Genomic DNA, 12,698 nt, shown 5'->3' with positions numbered 1-12,698 from the left:
ATACTAATCTTCTTTTTCTATTTCATCATTGTTTATTAACTATTTATGAAGTCTCTGCTATGAGGCAGGCACTGTTCTAGGCCATTGGGAATAACAATAGTTAGGCTCCTTTAGTCGAGCTTCTTCTCATTTGCTTGGGCTGAAAACCCCGACGTTATTAATATTTAATAAATTCATTCATTCTGCAAATATTCTAGAGTATCTGCTCTGGGCCAGGTACAATCTTGCTATATAGACCAAAAAAACATAATAAGGGGAAAGGGAATGGAAGGGGCAGGAGTTAATATTGTACGTAGAGGAGTATGATGATTTGGAAAGGACTCTCTATTAAAAGGCTGAACAGAGTGGAGACTTACAAGAAGTGATGGAGTAGGTATATGGATATCTTGGGAAAGTACGCTTTAGTCTAAGGGAACAGCAAAAGCAGATTCCATGAAATAAAAGAATGCTTGGTATTTTCAAGGAAATGCAAAAGCTATTGGCTGGGTAGGAAAGGTGAGGGGAGAGTGGTAGGAGATGAAGTCAGAGAGGTAACAGGGCTCCTGTAGGCTTTCCTCTGCTTCGAGCAGGAAGTTGAACCCCACTTCCTTCAGGAAGACTCCCATCACCAATTCATTCTAGAATGATCTCCCACTCATCAGTATCACCTTGTATGTATCACTCCTTTAGCATTTACCATCTAATACCTTGTAATTAAAAAACAAAACTTCTAATGCATGTAGTTTGTCCCTCTAACTAGGGTTTCTCAGCCTGGGCACTCTTGACATTTGGGGACACAAAATTATTTGTTGTGGGGATGTCTTATACACTGGAGGATGTTTAGCAGTGTTCCCAGCCTCTACCAACCAGATGCCAGTAGGACTAATCCTGCCTCCACCCAGCTCATGACAACCAAAAATATCTCCAGACATGAACAAATGTCCCCTGAGGGACAGTATGATTCCTGGTTAGGAACCACTAATTTAACTAGACTGTAAGCTTTTAAAGAGCAAAAACTGATTTATTCCTTTTGTTTTGTTTTGTTTTGTTTTGCATAGTTCTTTCTTTACTGCCATGCATAAAAAGCACTTGAATATTTTAAATAAATGAAACATGTAATTCCCACTGCCTCTTCACCAAAGAGAATATATATAAGCGTGCCTTTCTATGAACAAATACAATAAACAAAAATCCAAACTCACGAAACAGAAAATAATTAAGATCCCTGAGTGTTGGCACTTTGTTATATTTGCTGTTGAATCACCAGTGCAAAAATAAGTATGTAGCCTATAGTAGGTGCTCAATACTAATTGTTCAATGAATAAATGAAGTTTTGAATTTTTATTGGATTTACTGCAAGAGACATTAAATATCAAGAATCCCATTATTTATCCAAGAAGAGCTGGTTCAAAAATCATTCAAATCTGCTCCATTAGCACCCCCTAAACAATATACTAGGTGAAGTTTATGTATAATAATATTGTAGCATCATATTCTAAGTCTTTCCAGCTAATTCAAATAAGGTGAATACTTGCAGTGGTACTCAGTAGTTAATTAGTGGAATCAGGAAAAAATAGCACCCATGTTTTTTGTTTTTGTTTTTTACAATACTACACACAATAAAGATGTACAGTGACTAAGGGCACACATCTGGAGTCTCAAATTGTTCTACTGACAATATGCTGATAGTGCCTATCCCTGAATTAAGGTGTCTGCTTGGGTAGTTATCATGCCTATGTATAAATGTTCCCCAGTGTGGCATTATAAGTGTCTGTTTTCAGGTTATTTACACAACAGAGTAATTAAATGACTTTTAGAGCCAATAATGGGTATCATTTAGGTTATTGATTTTTTTCCTCCCCTCAGATCTGGATTATCTGTTAACCCCCCACCCAAAGTGTAAAATAGTAAGAGCAGAGAAGATAATATTTAATTTTATCAAATGGTGATAGTCTAAGATATCTGAAACACTTTAAATACATAATGGAATCAATATTGGTAGTCACTAAATTTGGTGTGCAAATAACAGCCACATTTTCCTCAACTTAAAAATTGGGCTAATGAAAGTAGTCATGGTTGTTGAAAAATTAAGTTCATATAGATTAAAGTGCTTAAAACAGTGTCTAGCACAAACTAACGGTTCAATGAATGCTAGTGATTTTTAATATTATTTTAAAAAGGAGATAATGGCATAACATAAAATCATAAAATACTAGAACTGTAGGTGCCATTAGATAGGCACTAGTTCAGTGTTCTTCAGACTTCGTTGTGAGGCACTAATGAGGGCATGAGGTCAATTTATTGGGTCATAACCAGCGATTAAAAATATGAAAAAAGGGGCGCCTGGGTGGCTCAGTGGTTTAAGCCTCTGCCTTCGGCTCAGGTCATGATCTCAGGGTCCTGGGATGGAGCCCCGCATCAGGCTCTCTGCTCAGTGGGGAACCTGTTTCTCCCTCTCTCTGCCTGCCTCTCTGCCTACTTGTGACCTCTCTCTCTGTCAAATAAATAAATAAAAAATATTTTAAAAATATGAAAAAAATAGAACAGAAAATGTCAGAATCATCACATAAAACAAGGGTAAGTATTGTTTCATAAAATTTTTGTTTCAGATTTGTTGGTGTGTGTGTGTGTGTCTGTGTGTGTACACTAGGTTGTGATGTAAAATGTTTTACTTACTATAGATTCTGGCCAGAAAAGCTTAAAAAAACTGCTATAGTTTAACCCCCTTTTACTACACATAGAGAAATTGAGGCCTAGAAAAGGGAACTCACATGACCAAAACCACCCAGTGATAATTGACAGAGAATCAGAACTACTGATTACCAAGACAATGTCCTTTCCTGAATGTTCCCCCAAATAGATCGATGTTCTATTTGAAAAGGCTTATTTTATTATAATTTTGGTTATTTTTATTTGAATAATCTTGCTTAATTTTCTCATTCATTTCATTATTCTTTCATTTATTTGCATTTGGGAGGCAAATCAATATCATTTTCAGGCCTGAGGCATCGGGCACTGGAGGTACACTTGTAGGTTCGTCTCATTCGTAAGATTATGACAGTGTAGGTAGAGATGTGGGGGAGGAAGAAAAAGAAGTGGCATGACTAGTTGGTGTTAAAGGGATGTGGAGTGTTCAGATGCTATCTCAAAGAGTATTTAGGTAAGCTCTCTAAACATCACCACGGTAACAAAAGTGGGCCTGAGGGTGGCTGCCTGGCAACCAGAGCACTACAACCTCCAGCTCAGTGCTGCCCTTTTCCAACATCTTTCATTTTAAAGGCTGCTCTTGATGATTTTATTAACTACATATCTTCCGTGTGCAAGGATGAATCTGCATAGTTTACAATACCCCCTAGCTCACTGGAATCGAGAATGTTCCTATGTTCCCTTTCTATTTGATAGCAAATACGTTTTGATTTGTTTGTTGGCTATATATTTAGAAACAAAAGTCTCTAACACAAGCTCACTGTAACAGAGGTTTTTAGGCTCCTTCTGACACTCAGGAACTCAGATAAAGCTCAAATTTGTCCCCATGCTTTTGTTTATCCCATGTACATATTAGATGCACAATAAATAGTTAATTGATGCTCTTCCCCCTTCTCTTGTCCATTCAAATCGTACTGTTGTTTGTTTTTTTTTAAATAGAGCTCGGTATGTTAGCTTTTCTTCTGAATCTCAGTATTATATATGTGTAAGAGACCTGGATTTTAGCATATGGGTTTGATCAGTTTTAATTTATTAGGTCTTTGTTTCCCTGCTTGAGAAAGAGAGACTGCCAGTAAATTCCCAGGATTCTACAGATTAATTTATTCTTGTTTATCCTCAATTTGTGGTATCTAGCACACTTCAGTGTTTATATTTCTCCTCTCAAGAATTTCTGTTTGTTGAAATGTGTGGCTAAAATTTGATGACGTTTTGCAAATACAAACTTCTGTGTGTATACTGGGTTGCCTTACCTGAAATTGATCTGGGCCAGAAAGTTGGAACTCAATAGGCTATTTACCTAAAGATGTCTATAATTTTATTTTATTTATTTTTATTTATTTATTTTATTAAATAAATTTTATTTATTTAATTTATTAAAAAATAGCAGCTTTATTGAAATATAATTCACTGAACACACAATTCACCTATTTAAAGTGGAAAACTCCATTGTTTTTATTTTTTTTTAAATATTTTATTTATTTGACAGAGAGAAATCACAAGCAGGCAGAGAGGCAGGCAGAGAGAGAGGAGGAAACAGGCTCCCTGCGGAGCAGAGAGCCTGATGCGGGGCTCCATCCCAGGACCCTGAGATCATGACCTGAGCCGAAGGCAGAGGCTTTAACCCACTGAGCCACCCAGGCGCCCCAACTCCATTGTTTTTAGTATACTCAAAGGATTGTACAACCATCACCAAAATCTAACTATAGAATATTTTGTCATCCTATAAAGAAGCCCGATACAGGGGCGCCTGGGTGGCTGGAATTTGAGAACAAGAGAAAAAGAGTGCAAAAACAGTATTTGAAGAAGTACTTGTGAAGGCTTTTTTTTTTTAAACAGAAGAAAGTTCTCAAGATACATGTTCTAGATGCTGTATGAATCTAAAGCAGCATAATGACTGTGGCAGACAGACTAATTCATCCCCCAAAATGTCCACATCCTAATCCTCAGAACTGTGTGTGTATTATGTTACATGGTAAAAGGAATTAAAGTTGTAGATGAAGTCGGTGTTGTTCATCAACTGAATTTAAGATAAGAAGCATGTTCTGGACCTAGGTGGGCTCTTAAAAGTGGAAGAGAAAGGCAGCCATGAAAGATGTGAAATGAGGACTTGAACAGTCATTGTTGGCTTTAAAGATGGAAGAGGGGATCATAAGCCAAGGAACGCAGGTGGTCTCTAGAATTTGGAAATGGCCCTTAGCTTACAGCCTGCAATACTGGGCCCTCAGTCCTGTAAGAAAAAGGAATTAAATTCTGTGAACAGCTTAAATGAATTAAAAAAATGGATTTTCCTCTACGGCCTCCAGAATGAAACTCATCCCTACTGACAACTTTATATTAGCCATCAAGACACATAATGGACTTTTGGCCTACAGAACTACAAGACAACAAATTTGTATATTTTTAAGTCACTACACTTAGTAATTTTTATGGCAACAATAGAAAAGTAATATTGTGAGGAAGAAAACCAGATATAGGTAAATTAAAATAAAACTGATAGGTACCAGAAACAAAGAGAACAATTTTACAGTAACTAGAGAACAAAGACATATGATCTTTGCAGGAGCAACAATAATTTTGACAACTGAATTTTTCAAAGAAATAATGAAAGAAGAAAATGACCTGACATTTCCAAAGTGCTGAGCAAAATATGTTCTGACCACGCAAAAATTATTTCAAAATGAAGGTGAATCAAAAAGGTTTAAGAGAAACACAAAAATTGAGAGAATTTCTAACTATCAGACTTGCACTAAAAGAATACTAAAGGGAGTCATTTAGGCAAAAGGAAAATGATCCCAAATGGAAACAAGGTGATTTAAGAAGGAATGAAGAACACCAAAAGAGTTAATATAAATCTACATAAATATTGTCTATTCAAAAAAATAAAAACGGTATCTTTTGGAGTTTAAAATACATGTACAATTAAAATACATGATAATGCACAAAAGATGAGAAGGTGTAAATGGAGTTGAAGTGTTATGAGGATCTTACCTTGTTTGGAAAGTGGTAAAAGCACTATCTTAAGGTATATTTTACTAAGCCAAGAAGGATGTTGTAATTGTGAGAAACAAACTATTAGATAAAAAAAAAGGAATCACAGAGAAGCAACAAGTGTGTTAAAAATGAAATAATAAACAACTAGTTAATCTAAAGGAAATCAGTAAAGAAGAAAAAAAGAGAATAAAGAAGAGAGGGCAAATAGACAATGAATAGTAAAATGGTAGATTAAAACCCAAATTTCTCAGTAATCACATTAAATATAAATGGAGTAAGTACTGCAACTGAAAAACAAGATTGTCAGACTGCATTTAAAAAATTACAATTATGTGTGACTTATAACAGACATACTTTAAATAAGACATAGAAAGTTTGAAAGTAAGTGTTGGAAAAGTATAACATGCAAACATGAACAAAAATAAGGCAGCTATAGTTAAACTACTATAAGACAAATAAGACTTTAGGCCAAAAAGCATTATGAGAGATATTAGATATATCACAATGATTAAAAAATCAATTCAATAAGTTAGAGAAAACCTTAAGTGGTATGCATAAAATAAAATAGCTCCAAAATGTATTAAGTGAAAGCTGACAGAACTCTAAACATAAATAGATAAATCTACAAACATGTGTGGAGATTTTGAATAAGCAGACAAAATAAAAGGTATGGGTACAGAAGCATGAACAAGACTAACAAATATATCCTAACATATTTGGAACATTATATGCAATAAATGTATAATACATACTCTTTTCAAATTGTTCCTGGACTATTTATCAAAACTGACCATATACTGAGCCACAAAGCAATTCTCAACGAATTTCAGGTGGCTGAAATCAGAGTATATTCTCTGAGCACAGTGGAATTAAAGTAGAAATCAGTAACAAAAAGACTAGAACTCTCCAAATATTGAGAAATTAAACAATATGATTTTAAATAACCCAATATCAAAGATTCAAAATGGAAATTAGAGCGGTGCCTGTGTGACTGAGTCAGTTAAGTATCGAACTCTTGATTTTAGCTCAGGTCATGAGATTGAGTTCTGCATTGGGCTCTGTGATGGGAGTGGAGTTTGCTTAAGATTTTCTCTCTTTCTCTCCCTCTGCCCCTCCCTCCCTCACACACCTGCATGAGCTCTCTCTTTCTAAAAAATAAAATAAAATAAAATAGAAATTATAAAATATTTTGAATTGAATTATAATAAAACTATGATATTACAACTTGTCTAATGCATCTAAAGCAGTGTTTAGAGAGAGAGATTTAAAGCCTTGTATGTATATATTAGAAAGGATGAAAGGCTAAAAATCAATGATGTAAACATCCACCTCAATAAGGTTAAAAAAAAAACAACAAATTAAACTCCAAGAAAGGAGGAGAAAGATGATAAGAGCAGAAATCAAAAAAATAGAAAACAGACAATAGAGAAGATAACAAAGCCAAAAGCTGGTTCTTTGAAAAGACCAATTTAATTGAAGTCTGTATCAATATTATAAGAAAAACAGAGAAAATAAAAATTACAAGTATCTGTCATGAAGCTATAGATATTAAAAGATGAGGCGATATTATGAATAATAAATGTGATAATTTGCCTAAAATGCACAAATTATGTAAAAACCACAACTTAACAAAACTGATTTCAAGAAGATATATAAAATCCAAATAATCTTATATATATATTAAATAAATTTGTTCCATGATTAAATATATTCATACAAAGAAAATAACAGACCCAGATGGATTCACAGTGAATTCTCAATAATATTTCAGGGAAAAAAATAACATGAATGTTACTTGAACTCCTCCAGAAATTGAAAAAAGAGTGAGTGACACATTTCCTTATGTGTTTTATGAGGCCATTATAATCTTTTTATTTATTTATTGATTTTCAGCGTGACAGTATTCATTGTTTTTGCACCACACCCAGTGCTCCATGCAATACGTGCCCTCTCTATTACCCTCCACCTGGTTCCCCAACCTCCCACCCCCTGCCCTTCAAAACCCTCAGGTTGTTTTTCAGAGTCCATAGTCTCTCATGGTTCATCTCCCCTTCCAATTTCCCACAACTCCCTTCTCCTCTCCATCTCCCCATGTCCTCCATGTTATTTGTTATGCTCCACAAATAAGTGAAACCATATGATACTTGACTCTCTCTGCTTGACTTATTTCGCTCAGCATAATCTCTTCCAGTCCCGTCCATGTTGCTACAAAAGTTGAGTATTCATCCTTTCTGATGGAGGCATAATACTCCATCGTGTATATGGACCACATCTTCCTTATCCATTCATCCGTTGAAGGGCATCTTGGTCCTTTCCACAGTTTGGCAACCATGGCCTTTGCTGCTATAAACATTGGGATACAGATGGCTCTTCTTTTCACTACATCTGTATCTTTGGGGTAAATACCCAGCAGTGCAATTGCAAGGTCATAGGGAAGCTCTATTTTTAATTTCTTGAGGAATCTCCACACTGTTCTTCAGAGTAGCTGCACCAACTTGCATTCCCACCAACAGTGTAAGAGGCTTCCCCTTTCTCCACAACCTCTCCAACACAAGTTGTTTCCTGTCTTGCTAATTTGAGGTCATCATAATCTTGATACTAAAACTTATCAAGGACATTATAAGAAAGGCATACTATCGACTAAATCTCTTATGAATGTAGATGCAAAACTCCTACACAATATATTAACAATATAAATCCAGAGATTATGAGGATAGTACAATATAACCAAGTTGGATTTATTCTAGGAATGAAAGAATGGCTTAACATTTAAAAGACAGTGTGGTGATGAGCACTAGGTGTTATATGCAACTAATGAATCGTTGAACACCACATCAAAGACTAATGATGTACTACGTGGTGGCTAACTGAACATAATAAATAAATAAAAGGCAATAATGTAATTCATCACATTAACATAAAAGAATATATGATTATGACAATAGAGGCAGAAAAAATGTCTTTGATAAAATGCAACACTCACTCATCTGAAAAAAACTTGGAAAACTAGGAATCGAAGGAAAATTTCTTAATCTGGTATAGGGTTTTAAAACTTATCCAACACAAGGCATACTAACAGTAAACTATTGAAAGCTTTCCCTCTAAGATCAGAAATGAGACCTGGTTGTCTGTATTACCATCTCTAATTAATCTTGAACTGGATATTTGAGAAAATAAATTAAGAAAGAGTAATGGAACTTACAAAGATTCAAAAGGAAGAAATACATGTTTCATTATTTACAGGTGAAATGTTTGTAAGTTTGGAAATTCTAAAAGTATTTACAAAAAACTTATTAGAATTAATAAATAAATTTAGCAAGTTTGCCTGATATAAGATCACTGTATGTATTGGCTAGTGTTCTCTAGAGAAACAGAACCAATAAGATATAGGAAAGGATTTATTATAAGGAATTGCTTTACACAATTAGGGAGGTTGTGAAGTTCCATAATCTGCCCTTGGCAGGCTAGAGATCCTGGAAAGCCAGTGGTGTAATTCAGTCAATCTGAAGGCCTGACAATGAAGATCCAGGCCAGCAGGAGAAGACTGATATCCCAGCTCAAGCAATTGGGCAGGAAGGGCTAGATACTTCCTCTGCCCTTTTTGTTGTATTTCGGCCCTCAACAGACCGGATGACGCCAACCCATACCAAGGAGGACAAACTACTTCATGGTTCCACCTATTCAAATGTTATTCTCATCCAGAAACACTTCACAGATACACCCAGAAGTAATGCTCAGCCAAATATCTAAGCACCCTGTGGTGCAGTCAACTTCACATGTGAAATTAACTATCATAACATACAAAAGTGATTTATGTTTCAATGTTAGTGACAAGCAGAAAATAAAATGAAAAATACCAGTGGTATTAGTTTCCAAAAATTATCAAATATTGAGGATTAAAGTGAACAAAAGATGTACAATACCTTTACAAAGAAAATTACAAAAACGTTGAGAGAAATTAACAAAGACCTAAATAAAATAGCATTGTACACTGGTCATGGATTGGAAACGTCTCTCTCTCTCTCTCTACACACACACACACACACACACACACACAGTTATATATATATATATATATATAATTATACATAATTATATATATAATTATGCTTGGTTAGCCAACATATAGGAGATCAGTAGTTTTGATGTAGAATTCAACGATTCATTAGTTGTGTATAACACCCAGTGCTCATCACAACGCATGCCTTCCTTAATACTCATCACCTGTTTACCCCATCTTCCCACCCCCCTCACTTCTGTAACCCTCAGTTTGTTTCTTGGAGTCCAGAGTCTCTCATGGTTTGTCTCCCTCTCTGATTTCTTTTCATTCACGTTTTCCCTCCCTTCCCCTATGGTCCTCTGTGCTCTTCCTTATATTCCACATATGAGTGAAACCATAAGATAATTGTCTTTCTCTGCTTGACTTATTTCACTTAGTATAATCCCCTCCAATTCCATTCATATTAACGCAAAGGGAAGACTCTATATTTTAAAAATGGTAATTTTCTCTAACTTGATCTCTGATTCAAAATAATAATCCCAGTAAACTTTTTAAAATGAAAATTGACAAATGAATTCCAAGCTTTACATAGAATTACAAATGGCAATAACAGTATTAAAAATCTTATAGAAAAAACAGTTTGAAGATTTATAGAAATCAAATTGTTTTACAAAGCTATAAAAACCAGTGTGCTAGTGTTTCAAATGTAGAAAAAAATTGAACAATTATATAGTAGATTCTGAAAAGAGATCTACATGTATAATGTCATTCAATTTATGATTTAAAAAATCTATCACAATGAGATAGAGGAGAAAATGGTCCAAAGACCATTATAAATGGTGTCTCTGGACCAACTGGATTACCAAATAAAACCAAGTGATCCTTTTTATCTATTTCAAACTGTATACAAAATTTAATTCCAAATGGATCATAGATTAAAAGTAAGAGGTGAAACAAATTAAAAATTTCTCAAAGGTAATGTCTTAGTGATAAGAGGGTAATGTCTTAGTGATCTTAATATAATCAAGCATTCCTTAAAAAGGACAAAAAAATTCCACTTTATCAGAATTCAGACATTAAGAGAGTGAAAGGCAGGTTATAGAATGGGAGAAACTATTTTTAATACTTATATCTGAGAAAGGACTTATATTCAGAATTATACAGAACTACAAATCAATAAGAATAAGGGCAACCCAATTATTATTATTATTTTTTATTTTAAACAAGAGGTTTATTTAAACAAGATGCTTGACTTGAAGGGAAAACTATCAAAGATGCATTTTTTATCCCTACTTAAGGAGAGATTGTTCTATATGTAACAGCTACATACAAAAAAGCCATAAAATTGTCCTTGGTTTTACAACGGTAAATGAAAAGCATTAAAATTCTCCACTTGAACAAGGTATGCAAGCATTTTTATGTTGCTCTTTTTTTTTGTCAAACAGTGAGAGCAAAACAACTTACTGGAATATAAATATAAGAGCTGAATGAGCACGCCACTAATGGAGAAAGGGCATTTTCACAGAACCAGTATTTTTCCCCATCCCATCTCCATTTGATGTTGATCAAAACATACCACTGGCCATTTGGTTAAAAAATGCAATATTCTTGTGCACATACATAGTTACTTTATGTATAATAAAGCAATAGGGAGGGGAACATGAAAGAATAGAGAAAACTACACCATACTAGGCAGGATACAGTGGAACCAAATTGCAGTTTTCTTTCTTCTTTGCTTTCTTCTTCTTCTTCTTCTTCTTCTTCTTCTTCTTCTTCTTCTTCTTCTTCTTCAGAGGGAAGAAGAAAAGAGGGCGAGGCACATAGGGAGGAGGAGAAAGAATCTTAAGCAAGCTCCTCAGAGTGGAGCTGGATTATGGGAATCTATCTCACCACCCTGATATCATGACCTGAGCTAAAATTAAGGGTCAGATGCTTAATCAACTGAGCCACCCAGGGGCCCCCCAGATTGTGGTTTTCTAATTGAGAATGTCTTCTTGGTCTGAAGAAACAGTTCTGGAGTAAAGTAGCAGGGTCCCTTTTTAGTAGACACCTCTTGTCTGTTGTTGGAATACACCACTTGTATCTTTAGCCTCCATTTCCAACTCTGTAGGTGTGTCTGTTTCATTGTTTGGCTGCCCATCAAATATGAATCTGATCTGCCTCATTGACAAACCCTATCATTCACAATAAGCTTTCATTAGTTTACTAAGTGGTGTATGCTTCTTAATCTTAAACTGTGCCACAAGAACCATCCTGTCCTGCCACCTTCAAATTATTATGGTCATTGTTCTCAGTCTTGACTTCTTCCTTTGTCTTTTCATCGGCCATGGTGAGTGTCAGAGTCACCTCAGCTGCTGCCTCACAAAAAGTGTACCAGATCCACCTCTAATTGAGCACATAAGCAACACCAGGAGTGACAAAAGCAGGAGGCAACCCAATTATTTTTAGTGATAAATCTTGAACAGCTGCATCAAAAATACAATATCCAAATGGTCAATAAAACAATAAATAGGCACTCAGTTTTGTTAGTTATCAAGTAAATGTAAATTAAAATCACAATCAGATAATACTCTACATCCACTGAGGAATGATAAAACCAAAAAAATAGACATGTCAACAAGGATGTGTAAACTAATACATTGCTGGTGGGAACATAGATAAAATTACTTTGGAAAACTGATGGGTTATAGGTATCGGAGCTTACCATATTACCCAGTAATTCCAGTCAGTTTTATAAGTGCAACAGAAATCCTATTTATGTGAACCAAAACAAAAGTATGAGAATGTTCATAGCAACGTTATTTATAATAGTCCAAAATAGTAAATAACCCAAATGCCTATCAACAACAAACTAATGATGTTATATATTCATCCAATAAAATTATAGCAGCAGTGAAAAGGAATGAAGTACTATCACAAACAACATGGATACATTTCACATATAATATTGAACAACGGAAGTTAGATACAAAAGAATATGCATGTACGATTCCATTTATATAAAGTTCAAAAATAGGCAAAA

At 34.8% G+C, this 12,698-nt stretch overlaps 1 pseudogene; it reads right to left on the bottom strand.

Annotated features, from left to right (window-relative positions):
- Nucleotides 1–11,715: 11,715 nt before the first annotated feature.
- LOC123935310 lies at nt 11,716–12,004 on the bottom strand (annotated as a pseudogene).
- Between the last annotated feature and the right edge of the window lie 694 nt (nt 12,005–12,698).

Source organism: Meles meles, chromosome X (genome assembly GCF_922984935.1).
Source record: "Meles meles chromosome X, mMelMel3.1 paternal haplotype, whole genome shotgun sequence".
In the NCBI taxonomy this organism is placed as follows: Eukaryota; Metazoa; Chordata; class Mammalia; order Carnivora; family Mustelidae; genus Meles; species Meles meles.
Note: the sequence above shows the minus strand (reverse complement) of the source record. Positions and strands in the feature narration are given on the sequence as shown.